Source organism: Somniosus microcephalus, unplaced genomic scaffold (genome assembly GCF_052327205.1).
Source record: "Somniosus microcephalus isolate GS21.2 unplaced genomic scaffold, FLI_Smic_1.0 unresolved_chr1, whole genome shotgun sequence".
NCBI classification, from domain to species: Eukaryota; Metazoa; Chordata; class Chondrichthyes; order Squaliformes; family Somniosidae; genus Somniosus; species Somniosus microcephalus.
The window spans coordinates 9,170,932-9,185,209 of NW_028225179.1; the positions used below are offsets into that span (position 1 = coordinate 9,170,932).

General features: G+C 50.8%; 1 pseudogene; it reads right to left on the reverse strand.

The window, feature by feature from the left end:
* Window positions 1-13,233: 13,233 nt before the first annotated feature.
* LOC147093400 (histone H2B 8-like) lies at window positions 13,234-13,600 on the reverse strand (annotated as a pseudogene).
* Window positions 13,601-14,278: the final 678 nt, after the last annotated feature.

The window sequence follows — 14,278 nt, forward strand, 5'->3', positions numbered from 1 at the left end:
CTGGCTGCCACCAACGGCACCGACATCCGGACGTACGGCACCCGCACCGTCACCATCGACCTCGCAGGCCGCCGCTACCACTGGGTGTTTATCACCGCCAAGGTGCTCTCCCCGCTCCTCTGTGTGGATTTCCTGTGCGCCCACGGCCTGTTGGTCAACAAGCCTTGGTGCCGCCTCGTGGACATGAACACCATGTCACCTATCCCGGGTGCCATGGCCCCCCCCAACCCGCCAAAATGGCGTGGCAGTGCCGCGCCCACTCAACGGACGACTACTCAGCACTCCTGGCTGAGTTCCCAGCCCTCACCAACCCGACCTTCTCCGCGAAGGTTGCTAAGCATGGGGTAGAACACTTCATCCCCACCACAGGCCCACCGGTGTATGCCCACGCCCGCAGGCTGGACCCGGCCAAGCTGGAGATCGTGCGGGCCGAGTTCACCACAATGGAACAGCTCGGCATCATCCGCCGCTCCAACAACCCCTGGGCCTCCACACTCCACATCGTCACCAAACCCGATGGGGGATGGCGCCCCTGCGGGGACTACCAGCGCCTAAACGACGCCACCACGCCGGATCGGTACCCCATACCGCACATTCAAGACGTCTCGGCTAGACTGGCCGGCCGCTCAGTCTTCCCCAAAGTTGACCTGGTGCGCGGTTACCATCAGGTGCCAGTCCACCCCATGGACGTTCCCCAGACGTCCATAATCACCCCTTTTGGGCTATTCGAGTTCCTCTGAATGCCCTTCGGCCTCAAAAACACGGCCCAGGCCTTCCAGCGGCTCATGGACTCGGTCCTCCGGGACCTGAAATTCCTCTTTGTCTACCTGGATGACATCCTGGTAGCTAGTTCCTCCAAGCAGGAACACATCGAGCACCTCCGCACCCTGTTCCAGCGGCTCAGTGAGCACGGGCTCATCATCAGCCCAGCCAAGTGCCAATTCAGCCTCAGAAGGATCGAATTCCTCAGCCACCACATCACGCAGGATGGAGCCATTCCTCTGCCCGCCAAGGTGCAAGCCATCCAGCAGTTCCCCCGGCCTACCACCATCAAAGGCCTCCAGGAGTTCTTGGGGATGATCAACTTTTACAACCGCTTCATTCCCGGAGCGGCCTCCCTCATGTGGCCCCTATATGAAGCCCTCCGGGGTAAGAAAGACAGAATGGCAATCGAGTGGTCGGCGGACATGTTGACCGCTTTCGACTCGACCAAAAAGGCGCTCGCCGACGCCACCATGCTCGCTCACCCATAGCCCAATGCCAGGGTGGCCCTCACCATGGACGCCTCCGACCACGCGGTCGGCACCGTGTACGAACAGTGGGTCGACGGGGCCTGGCAACCGCTGGCCTTTTTCAGCCGCCAACTGCACCCCCGGAGGCCAAATACAGCGCCTTTGACCACGAGCTCCTCGCACTGTACCTGGCAGTCCGCCATTTTAGATTTCTCCTGGAGGGCCGCCCCTTCACCGCGTATGTCGGCCACAAACCCCTGACATTCACGATGGCGAAATCTGCGGTCCCGTGGTCAGCCAGGCAACAACGCCAGCTTGCTGTGGTGTCCAAATTCACCACGGACATCCGGCATGTCTCCGGTCGAGACAACGTGGTGGCCGACTGCCTATCCTGCCCCGCCATCCACGGTGCCCACCTGGCAGTGGACTATGCTCAACTGGCAGCGGAGCAACGCACCGACCCCGATCTGCTCTCCGCGCCCACAACCCTCCCAGGACTGTGACTGACCGACGTCACCTGCGGCCCGTCCGCTGTCACAGTCAAATGCGACACCTCCTTGGCACAACCCCACCCCGTAGTCCCGGTGTCCTGGCGAAAACGAGTGTTCGACATCGTCCACGGCCTCTCACACCCCGGCACCCGTGCGTCCATTAGACTGGTGGCCAACCGATTTGTCTGGCGTGGCCTGCGCAAAGATGTGCGCGTGTGGTCCAGATCCTGCATAGCTGCCAGCGTGCCAAAATCCAAAAGCCCCACTCGAGGAGTTCACCGTGCCAGAAAGAAGGTTCGACCACGTCCACATCGACCTCATCGGCCCCCTGCCACCATCACAAGGTCACACACACCTGCTGACAATCGTGGACCGTACCACCCGCTGGCCCGGGGCCATTCCACTGACGTCCACCACCACCGCCGACATCGCAAGGGCATTCATCGGTACCTGGGTCGCTCGGTTCGGCGTCCCCTCCAACATGACGGCGGATAGAGGCCCGCAATTCACCTCTGATCTGTGGGCCGCCATCGCCCGAAACCTCGGGGTGGCTGTTCACCGCACCATGGCTTACCACCCCCAAGCCAACGGACTGTGTGAGCAATTCCACAGGTCCATGAAGGCGTCCCTCCGCACCAGCCTCGAGGACGAGGCTTGGATCGACCGCCTCCCATGGGTGCTACTCGGCCTACGCTCCGCGGTCAAGGAAGACCTGCAAGCCTCGGCGGCGGAACTCATGTACGGCCAGCCGCTGCGCATACCCGGAGAGTTCCTGCCCACTGCCACAATCCCCTGGTCGGCTGACCAGCAATGCCGCGCTTTCGCCAACCGAGCACAACAGTTCGCTCCGGTACCCACCAGCCGGCACCGCAAACCAGCAACCCGTGTACCACCTAGCCTGCACATGGCCAAATTTGTTTTTGTGCACCATGACGCCCACTGAGGACCTCTACGGCCCCCATACGATGGACCCTACAAGGTACTCCAGACGCGGAACAAGTTCTTCCTCCTCGAAGTGGGCGGCAGAACTGACAAGGTGTCGGTCGACCGGCTCAAGCTGGCGCATCTAGAGCCCGAACCCGTTCAAGTGGGCCAACCCCCACCGTGGGGCAGACCGCATAAGAGCCCGATGCGTCCGACCGCCCCGCTCCAGACACCAACCGCCAAGAGCCGTTCCAGCCGTGCCATCAAGCCGCCACGCCGGTTCGTACACTCCCTACTAGCGGATTCTGGGGGGAGCTGTGTGGCGTACCAATCACAGAACGGACACAATTGGCTTTCCGTTCCATAGACTATAAATCAGGCGTCATGCCTTTAAGAAGGATCACACCTTTAAGAAACTCGATCTGCAGCATAGTTAAGCCCAGAGCGGGGGAGGAGTAGTCGAAGCTGTGCACTGATGAAAGGCAGTCGTACTTTGTGTAGTCTCTGACTCCATTTTGTGTTCAGCATGCAGCCTCAACAATTAAACCTTTTCTGTTGAACCTCTCCGAGTTCAGTATTTTTTGCTAGGAGTACGTAGACTCCTACACATTTCTCATTTTTGACCAGGTATCTGCCAAGACTCGGTTTCACAGCCACATCTCTTTCCTCAGTAACTGTCTCCGGTTCAGAGTTATTCCACATGGATTCCAACTAAACTTCCACCCTTCATGTTTTGGATCCACCCAGGATTATAAATATCTCCTCGATATTCATCGTTCTTCAAACTACTGCTCTCGCCACACCTTGAGATCCACGCTCAACGCCATGCGCCGCCACATGAACAACCTTGACCTCTCTCTTCAGCAGCACCGACGCACTCTATTTCAATGCTGTCCAGGTCCACAGTTCCATTTCATCTTTCGACTCATCCGACACTTCAACACAAAACATTTTTTCTTCCTTTCTGATGTCAAGGATCGCAAGCTTTATCAACTCGTGGACACCAATGCCCCCCCCAGAACCTTCTTCCCCATTACTTTCCCCCGATCTGATCCTTTCTTCCAATCTCACCCCCTGCCGTGTTTTCACTATCCCCTCTGACCTTCCCCTCTCTGACCCCGAATGATCAGTCCTCAGCAAAGGCCTGAGCTTCATTCCCTTACGCCCCCATCTGAATGAATTTCGACCTCGGCACGATGCTGAGCTCTTCTTCCATTGCCTTCATCTCCATGCCCACTTCTCTGGCCAGGAGTCTTCCCCCCGCACGGCTGATCCTTTCTCCCGCTTTCTAAATTCTCGTTCTACTTGCACCCCTCCCTCTGGCCTTCTACCCTCTCTAGATCGTTTCATTGCTAACGGCCGACGTGACATCGGCCGTCTCCATTTCTCTGCTCCCCTCACTCACTCCAACCTACCTCCCTCTGAACTTGCAGCACTCCATTCTCTCCGACCCAACCCTAACATTATCATTAAACCTGCTGATAAGGGTGGTGCTGTTGTTGTTTGGCGAACCAACCTCTACCGTGCGGAAGCTGAACGCCAACTCTCCAACACCTCCTCCTACCTCCGCCTGGACCATGACCCCACTAGCAATCATCAAGCCATTGTTTCCAAGACTGTCACTGACCTCATCTCCTCTGGAGATCTTCCCTCCATGGCCGCCAACCTCATAGTCCCCTACCCCGCACAGCCAGCTTCTATCTCCTTCCCAAGATCCACAAACAGGACTGCCCTGGTAGACCCATCGTTTCAGCCTGTTCTTGCCCCATGGAACTTATCTCTTCCTATCTCGACTATATTTTTTCTCCCCTTGTCCAGTCTCTTCCGACCTACATTCGCGACTCTTCCGACACCCTCCGTCACTTTAACAGTTTCCAGTTTCCTGGCCCCAACCGTCTCCTTTTCACTATGGACGTCCAATCCCTCTACACCTCAATCCCCCACCAGGACGGCCTTCGGGTGCTCCATTTCTTCCTTGAACAGAGGGCCAACCAGTCCCCATCCACCACCACCCTCCTCCGCCTGGCCGAATTTGTTCTCACATTGAACAACTTCTCCTTTGACTCCACTCACTTCCTCCAAATTAAAGGTGTTGCTATGGGAACCCGCATGGGCCCTAGCTATGCCTGCCTGTTCATGGGATATGTTGAACATTCTTTGTTCCAGTCCTACTCAGATCCCCTTCCTCACCTCTTTTTCCGGTACACCGATGACTGTATTGGTGCCGTTTCCTGCTCTCGCCCTGAACTAGATAAGTTCATTCACTTTACTTCCAATTTCCACCCTTCCCTCACCTTCACATGGTCCATCTCCGACTCTTCCCTTCCCTTCCTTGACTTCTCCTTCTCCGTTTCTGGCGATCGGCTTTCAACAAACATCCACTACAAGCCCACCGACTCCCACAGCTACCTGGACTACACTTCCTCCCACCCCGCTTCCTGTAAGGGCTCTATTACATTCTCCCAGTTTCTCTGTCTCTGCCGCATCTGTTCTGATGATGCCACCTTCCATACTAGTGCCTCTGACATGTCTTCCTTTTTCATCAACCGAGGATTCCCCTCTACCGTGGTTGACACGGCCCTTGACCGTGTCCGTTCTATTTCCCGCACTTCTGCTCTCACCCCTGCCCCTCCCTCCCAGAACCACGATAGGGTTCCCCTTGTCCTCACCTTTCACCCCACCAGCCTCCACATTCAATGGATCATCCTCCACCATTTCCGCCACCTCCAACGTGATCCCACCACCAAACACTTCTTCCCCTCACCTCCCCTTTCAGCATTCCAAAGGGACCGCTCCCTCCGCGACACCCTGGTCCACTCCTCAATCACCAACAGCCCTTCTCCTTCACCTGGCACCTTCCCGTGCAAGCACAGGAGATGCAACACATGCCCTTTTATTTCCTCCCTTCCCACTGTCCAGGGCCTCAAACACCCCTTCCAGGTGAAACAGCGATTTACTTGTACTTCTTGCAATCTAGTATACTGTATTCGCTGCTCACGATGTGGTCTCCTCTACATTGGGGAGACCAAATGCAGATTGGGCGACCACTTTGCGGATCACCTCCGTTCAGTCCGTACGGGTGACCCTGAGCTTCCGGTCACCTGTCACTTTAATTCACCGCTTCACTCCCACTCTGATCTCTCTGTCCTCGGCCTATTGCATTGTTCCAATGAAGCTCAACGTAAGCTCGAGGAACAGCACCTCATCTTTCGATTGGGCACTTTACAGCCTGCCGGACTCAACATTGAGTTCAACAATTTCAGATAATAATCCCTGCCCCCATTTTTCATGCAGTATGATTTTTGCCATTCCCATTTGCAACATTTTATCTTTCCTGCCTCTTACAAAAGTACAGGATGTGCTTTCTACTCCTTCCTCCCCTCCTAAACCCCCCCACCCCACCCCCCCCCCCGTCTCTGCACCTACTTAATATCTGTTACATCTCCAGCTTTTTCCAGTTCTGATGAAGGGTCCCAGACCCGAAACGTTAACTCTGTTTCTCTCTCCACGGATGCTGCCTGGCCTGCTGAGTTTCTCCAGCATTTTCTGTTGTTATTTCCTCTCTAACTCTGTTCTCCAACTGCTCCTCCGGGCTCCGGGCTGCGGCTTTTATAGCAGTCGCCGGCCGAGCCGAGCCAAGCTGCGCCTTCTGATTGGCTGAAACCCAGCAAATCTCTGCCTCTGATTGGCACGTTTTTCAATCCGCTCCAATCTCGGACACCAAAGAAAAAGGAGGGAAAATGGACACCAACGAAAAAGGCTGCTTATAGAATAAAGAGCACGTCTGTGAATCAGACTTGTTATTGTTAAAATGATCTGTGGGACTGAATATTAACCAGTTATTAAAGTCATTGCATCTGTGGGATTGAAGAACAATCATTATTGTTAAAATGATTGCATCTGTGGATTTGAATAATAATCGTTAAAATTATGGTATCTGGGACTGAATAATAATTAAAACTATGGCATTTGTGAGACTAAATAATAATATAAAAACAGATAGCAAGAGTTTCTACAGCTATATAAAAAGAAAAAGGGTGGCTAAAGTGAATGTTGGTCCCTTAGAGGATGGGACCGGGATACTAGTGGTGGGGAACATGGAGATGGCAAAGATGCTGAACAAATATTTTGTATCAGTCTTTACAGTAGAGGACACTAAAAATATCCCAACACTGTACAAACAGGGGGCAATGGGGGAGGGAGGAGCTAAGCACGATTAAAATCACTAAGGAGATGGTACTCGGTAAAATAATGGGACTTAAGGCGGATAAATCTCCCGGATTTGAAAACAGTTTGAAGGATGAGAGCTGGAGAGACAGTTTGAAGGTCGAGAGCTGGAGAGACCGTTTGAAGGTCGAGAGCTGGAGAGACAGTTTGAAGGTCGGGAGCTGGAGTGACAGTTTGAAGGACGAGAGCTGGAGTGACAGTTTGAAGGTCGAGAGCTGGAGAGACAGTTTGAAGGTCAAGAGCTGGAGTGACAGTTTGAAGTTCGAGAGCTGGAGTGACAGTTTGAAGGTCGAGAGCTGGAGAGACAGTTTGAAGGTTGAGAGCTGGAGAGACAGTTTGAAGGTCGAGAGCTGGAGTGACAGTATGATGGTCGAGAGCTGGAGAGACAGTTTGAAGGATGAGAGCTGGAGCAACAGTTTGAAGGTCGAGATCTGGAGAGACAGTTCGAAGGTCGAGAGCTGGAGTGACAGTTTGAAGGTCGAGAGCTGGAGAGACAGTTTGAAGGTCGAGAGCTGGAGAGACAGTTTGAAGGTCGAGAGCTGGAGAGACAGTTTGAAGGTCGAGAGCTGGAGAGACAGTTTGAAGGTCGAGATCTGGAGAGACAGTTTGAAGGTCGAGAGCTGGAGAGACAGTTTGAAGGTCGAGAGCTGGAGAGACAGTTTGAAGGTCGAGAGCTGGAGAGACAGTTTGAAGGATGAGAGCTGGAGCGACAGTTTGAAGGTCGAGAGCTGGAGAGACAGTTTGAAGGTCGAGAGCTGGAGTGACAGTTTGAAGGTCGAGAGCTGGAGAGACAGTTTGAAGGTCGAGAGCTGGAGAGACAGTTTGAAGGTCGAGAGCTGGAGTGACAGTCTGAAGGTCGAGAGCTGGAGAGACAGTTTGAAGGTCGAGAGCTGGAGTGACAGTTTGAAGGGTGAGAGCTGGAGTGACAGTTTGAAGGTCGAGAGCTGGAGAGACAGTTTGAAGGATGAGAGCTGGAGAGACAGTTTGAAGGTCGAGAGCTGGAGTGACAGTTTGAAGGTCGAGAGCTGGAGAGACATTTTGAAGGTCGAGAGCTGGAGAGTCAGTTTGAAGGTCGAGAGCTGGAGGGACAGTTTGAAGGTCGAGAGCTGGAGAGAGGACAGTTTGAAGGTCGAGAGCTGGAGAGACAGTTTGAAGGTCGAGAGCTGGAGTGACAGTTTGAAGGTCGAGAGCTGGAGAGAGGACAGTTTGAAGGTCGAGAGCTGGAGAGACAGTTTGAAGGTCGAGAGCTGGAGTGACAGTTTGAAGGTTGAGAGCTGGAGAGACAGTTTGAAGGTCGAGAGCTGGAGAGACAGTATGAAGGTCGAGAGCTGGAGAGACAGTTTGAAGGTCGAGAGCTGGAGAGACAGTTTGAAGGTCAAGAGCTGGAGAGACAGTTTGAAGGTCGAGAGCTGGAGAGACAGTTTGAAGGTGGAGAGCTGGAGAGACAGTTTGAAGGTCAAGAGCTGGAGAGACAGTTTGAAGGTCGAGAACTGGAGAGACAGTTTGAAGGTCGAGAGCTGGAGAGACAGTTTGAAGGTCAAGAGCTGGAGAGACAGTTTGAAGGTCGAGAGCTGGAGAGACAGTTTGAAGGTCGAGAGCTGGAGTGACAGTTTGAAGGTCAAGAGCTGGAGAGACAGTTTGAAGGTCGAGAGCTGGAGAGACAGTTTGAAGGATGAGAGCTGGAGAGACAGTTTGAAGGGCGAGATCTGGAGAGACAGTTTGAAGGTCGAGAGCTGGAGAGACAGTCTGAAGGTCGAGAGCTGGAGAGACAGTTTGAAGGTCGAGAGCTGGAGAGACAGTTTGAAGGCCGAGAGCTGGAGAGACAGTTTGAAGTATGAGAGCTGGAGCGGAACCCGGTTACCAGGATGCCAAGTTGGACAGCCAGGGGTAATGTGCAGGTCAGGTGTGTGGAAGAAACCGAGGGGAAACATCGAGAAAAACTGAGAGGAAACATCAAGAAAGACAGAGGAAACATCGAGAGAGAGAGAGAGGGGAAACATCGAGAGAGACCAAGATAGAAACATCGAGAAAGACTGAGGGGGCACTTTATTTATTTAATTTTATTAATTAATTAATTAATTAATTAAATTTATTTATTTATAAGTTGTGAGTTCCTCACGATGCTCTCCCAGTGCGGCCACCCTGTAACCAGAGATTATTCTAGAAACCTGGGTAGAAATATCAATGTAATTACTGTAGAAATTACTTTTTTTACATTATTGCTTGTTCATTTTATGTGCTGTCTTTTTATGTCTTTTATTTATTTTATGTCTGCTGTATTTATATTTAAAGTATGTATGCGTGTATATGTCGGTATGTGTTTTTTGTGATGGCACCGATGAAGATGGCTGCCGTCCTTGCGAGCTCCGTGCGTACCAGGCAGCTCAGTGTTCTTACTGCTTGGTGCTCTTGGCTCGTGAAGAAAAAAGCATTTCACTGACTAGATTACACTTCTTGGATTTAGTTATGTGACCAATAAAATTGAAATTGAAATTGAATTGACCTGATGGCCTACATCCTAGGGTCTTGAGAGAAGTGGCGGTAGGGATTGTGGATGCATTGGTGATTATTTTCCAAAACTCCCTGGACTCAGGAAAGGTCCCGGCAGATTGGAAAACTGCTAATGTAACACCCTTATTTAAGAAGGGTAGTAGACAAAAAGCCGGAAACTATAGACCAGTTAGCCTAACATCTGTGGTTGGCAAAATGTTGGAGTCCATTATTAAGGAAACAGTAACAGAGCATTTGGATAAACATAATTTAATAGGACAGAGTCAGCATGGTTTTATGAAGGGGAAGTCATGTTTGACAAATTTGCTCAAATTCTTTGAGGATGTAACATACAGGGTGGATAAAGGGGAACCAGTGGATGTAGTGTATTTGGACTTCCAAAAGGCATTTGACAAGGTTCCACACAAAAGATTACTGATCAAGATAACAAATCATGGGATTGGGGGTAATATACTGACATGGGTGGAAGATTGGCTATCTAACAGAAAACAAAGAGTTGGGATAAATGGTTCGTTCTCGGGCTGGCAATTAGTAACCAGTGGTGTTCCGCAGGGGTCAGTGCTGGGACCCCAACTCTTTACAATCTATATTAACGATTTGGAGGAAGGGACCGAGTGCAACATATCCAAGTTTGCCGATGATACAAAGATGGGAGGGAAAGCAGTGAGTGAGGAGGACATAAAAACCTGCAAAAGGACAGAGACAGGCTAAGTGAGTGGGCAGAAATTTGGCAGATGCAATATAATGTTGGAAAGTGTGAGGTTATGCACTTTGGCAGAAAAAATCAAAGAGCAAATTATTATCTAAATGGAGAGAAACTGCAAAGTGCTACAGTACAAAGGGATCTGGGGGTCCTGGTGCATGAAACACAGAAGGTTAGTATGCAGGTGCAGCAGGTGATCAGGAAGGCCAATGGAATCTTGACTTTTATTGCAAGGGGATGGAGTATAAAAACAGGGACGTCTTGCTGCAGTTATACAGGGTATTGGTAAGGCCACACCTGGAATATTGCGTGCAGTTTTGGTTTCCATATTTAAGAAAAGATATACTTGCTCTCGAGGCGGTTCAGAGAAGGTTCACTCAGTTGATTCCAGAGAAGAGGGGGTTGACGTATGAGGAAAGGTTGAGTAGGTTGGGACTCTACTCATTGGAGTTCAGAAGAATGAGAGACGATCTTATTGAAACATATAAGATTGTGAGGGGGCTTGATCGGGTGGATGCGGTGAGGATGTTTCCACTAATGGGTGAGAGGAGAACTAGGGGGCATAACCATAGAATTAAAAAAAATTTTTTTTTAAATTCATTGATGGGATGTGGGCGTCGCTGGCTGGCTAGGCCTGCATTTAGTGCCCATCCCTAATTGTCCTTGAGAAGATGGTGGTGAGCCACCTTCTTGAACCGCTGCAGTCCATGTGGTGTAGGTACACCCACAATGCTGTTAGGAAGGGAGTTCCAGGATTTTGGCCCAGCGACAGTGAAGGAACGGCGATACAGGTCCAAGTGTGTGGCTTGGAGGGGAACTTGTAGGTGGTGATGTTCCCATGCGTCTGCTGCCCTTGTCCTTCTAAGTGGTAGAGGTCGCGGGTTTGGAAGGTGCTGTTGAAGGAGCTTTGGCGAGTTGCTGCAGTGCATCTTGTAGCTGGTACACACTGCAGCCACAGTGTACCGGTGGTGGAGGGAGTGAATGTTGAAGGTGGTGGATGGAGTGCCAATCAAGCGGGCTGCTTTATCCTGAATGGTGTCGAGCTTTTTGAGTGTTGTTGGAGCTGCACTCATCCAGGCAAGTGGAGAGTATTCCATCACACTCCTGACTTGTGCCTTGTAGATGGTGGAAAGGCTTTGGGGAGTCAGGAGGTGGGACACTCGCCACAGAATTCCCAGCCTCTGGCCTGCTCTTGTAGCCACAGTATTTATATGGCTGGTCCAGTTCAGTTTCTGATCAATGGTAACCCCCAGGATGTTGATAGTGGGGGATTCCGTGATGGTAATGCCATTGAATGTCAAGGGGAGATGGTTAGAGTCTCGCTTGTTGGAGATGGTCATTGCCTGGCACTTGTGTGGTGCGAATGTTACTTGCCACTTGTCAGCCAAGTCTGAATGTTGTCCAGGTCTTGCTGCATATGGACATGGATTGCATCAGTATCTGACGAGTCTCGAATGGTGCTGAACAGTGTGCAATCATCAGCGAACATCCCCACTTCTGACCTTATGATGGAGGGAAGGTCATTGATGAAACAGCTGAAGATGGTTGGGCCTAGGACACTGCCCTGAGGAACTCCTGCAGTGATGTCATGTGATTGAGATGAATGACCTCCAACAACCACAGCCAACTTCCTTTGTGCTAGGTATGATTCCAACCAATGGAGAGTTTTCCCCTTGATTCCCATTGACTTCAGTTTTGCTAGGGCTCCTTGATGCCACACTCGATCAAATGCTGCCTTGATATCAAGGACAGTCACTCTCACCTCACCTCTTGAGTTCAGCTCTTTTGTCCATGTTTGGACCAAGGCTGTAATGAGGTCAGGAGCTGAGTGGCCCCTGCAGATCCCAAACTGGGCGTCAGTTAGCAGGTTATTGCTGAGTAAGTGCCGCTTGATAGCACTGTCGATGACACCTTCCATCACTTTGCTGAAGATTGAGAGTAGACTGATGGGACGGTAATTGGCTGGGTCGGATTTGTCCTGCTTTTTGTAGACGGGACATATTTGGGCAATTTTCCACATTGCTGGGTAGATGCCAGTGTTGTAGCTGTACTGGAACAGCTTGGCTAGGGGCACAGCTAGTTCTGGAGCACAAGTCTTCAGTACTATTGCCGGAATGTTGTCAGGGCACATAGCCTTTGCAGTATCCAGTGTCTTCAGCCATTTCTTGACATCACGAGGAGTGAATTGAATGGGCTGAAGACTGACATCTGTGATGCTGGGGACCTCAGGAGGAGGCCGAGATGGATCATCCACTCGGTACTTCTGGCTGAAGATAGTTGCAAATGCTTCAGCTTTGTCTTTTGCACTCACGTGCTGGGCTCCACCATCATAAGGGGCTGCCCTTTCAAAACTGAGATGAGGAGAAACTTCTTCACTCAGAGGGTATTAAATCTATGGAAATTGCTACCCCAGAGAGCTGTGGAAGCTGCAACATTAAATAAATTTAAAATGGAGATAGACAGTTTCCTAGCAGATAAGGGAATTAGGGGTTACGGGGAGAGGGCAGGGAAGTGGACGTGAGTCTAGATTCGGATCAGCCATGATCCTATTGAATGGCGGAGCAGGCCCGAGGGGCCGTATGGCCTACTCCTGCTCCTACTTCTTATGTTCTTATTACTGCTAAAGATTGTCATCTGTGGGACTGAATAATTTTAATTAAAATTATAGCGTCTGTGGGACTGAATAATCATTAAAATGTCATCTGTGAGACTGAATAATTCATTATTGAATTGTGAATTATGGCAAATTGATCCTTTAAAATTACTGGTTCCTGAATTGACAGATTTAATTTCATTTTAGCTTTTCAGCGACCCGCTTATAAATGAGTGCTTTGTACAAAACAGGGCAGTGACAATGCGTCATTTTGTTATTATATATTTGTTAAATTTCAATCTATTTTAAATTAACGATATACTGTATTATAAAAACACACCAGCAAAATCTGAACATACGACAAAAAAATGAAAGTGAGGGTTAAATAAAGAAAGGATGATAAAACATTTTTTAAAAGAGTTTCATTCTTTATGCTGCCCATATTTCAAATGCCATTAGTCAAATGAAAATAAATAGTCCCTTCTGGATCTCGTGAGTGGCTCTGAAAAGAGCCTTTGGGTTGAGTTTTTAAGGTGGGAGGAACAAGAGGCTTTATTTGCAGCTGGTGTATTTGGTGACTGGTTTCGTCCCCTCCGAGACGGCGTGCTTGGCCATTTCCCCGGGCAGCAGGAGGTGGACGGCGGTCTGGTTCTCCCGGGAGGAGATGGTCTGGCGTTTGGTGTAATGGATCAGGTGGGAGGCCTCGCAGGCGATGCGCTCGAAGATGTCAGTGACGAACGAGTTGATGACACTCATGGCCTTGGAGGAGATGCCGGTGTCGGGTCGGGGTGGACCTGCTGCAGCACCTTGTAGATGTAGATGCTGTAACTCTGCTTCCTGGTCTTCCTGCGCTTCTTGTCGCCTTTGGCCCGCTTCTTGGTGGCCGCTTTCTTCGGCCCCTGGACACCGCTTCAGGCATGGTGAATGGACGCGAGGGTTTGTGATGGAGAAAGTCTCCCGGATGCGCTATTTAATAGATAGCCGTATGCAAATGAGGAATCAGAAAGTGAAGGATTCCTATTGGTGAACCAGCGCATAAGTATTGTGAGTTAGGAACAAGGGGTGCCAACTGGCCAATCAGAAATGCTCATGGTGTTGCAGCTAGTTTCAGGCATGTGGGGGAGAGTCTCCACATGGCTGCAGCTTGAAAATTATATATTACAATAGGAAAATACTGCGGAATCTGAAATAACAACAGAAAATGCTGGAAATACTTGATGAAGGGTCCCAGACCTGAAACGTTAACTCTGTTTCTCTCTCCACGGATGCTGCCTGGCCAGCTGAGTATTTCCAGCATTTTCTCTTGAAAAATATATTTTTGGTACCATAAGTTGCCCTGTTAAATTGCAGACTGTTTGCCCGACATTGATCCAGCTGAATGTTGGGAAGGCCGGTCCCCACCATAACTGCGTCCCCACACCACCGACTCCCTCCCTCTCCCTGGGCAGCTGGCTGAGCCAGACTGTTCGCAACCCTGGTGTCACATTTGAACCCCCACCCCCCTCAGATGAGCTTCCGACCACATATCCACGCCAGCACTAAGACCGCCTATTTCCGCCGCCGGTACATCACCCGACCCCACCTCTGCCTCAGCTCA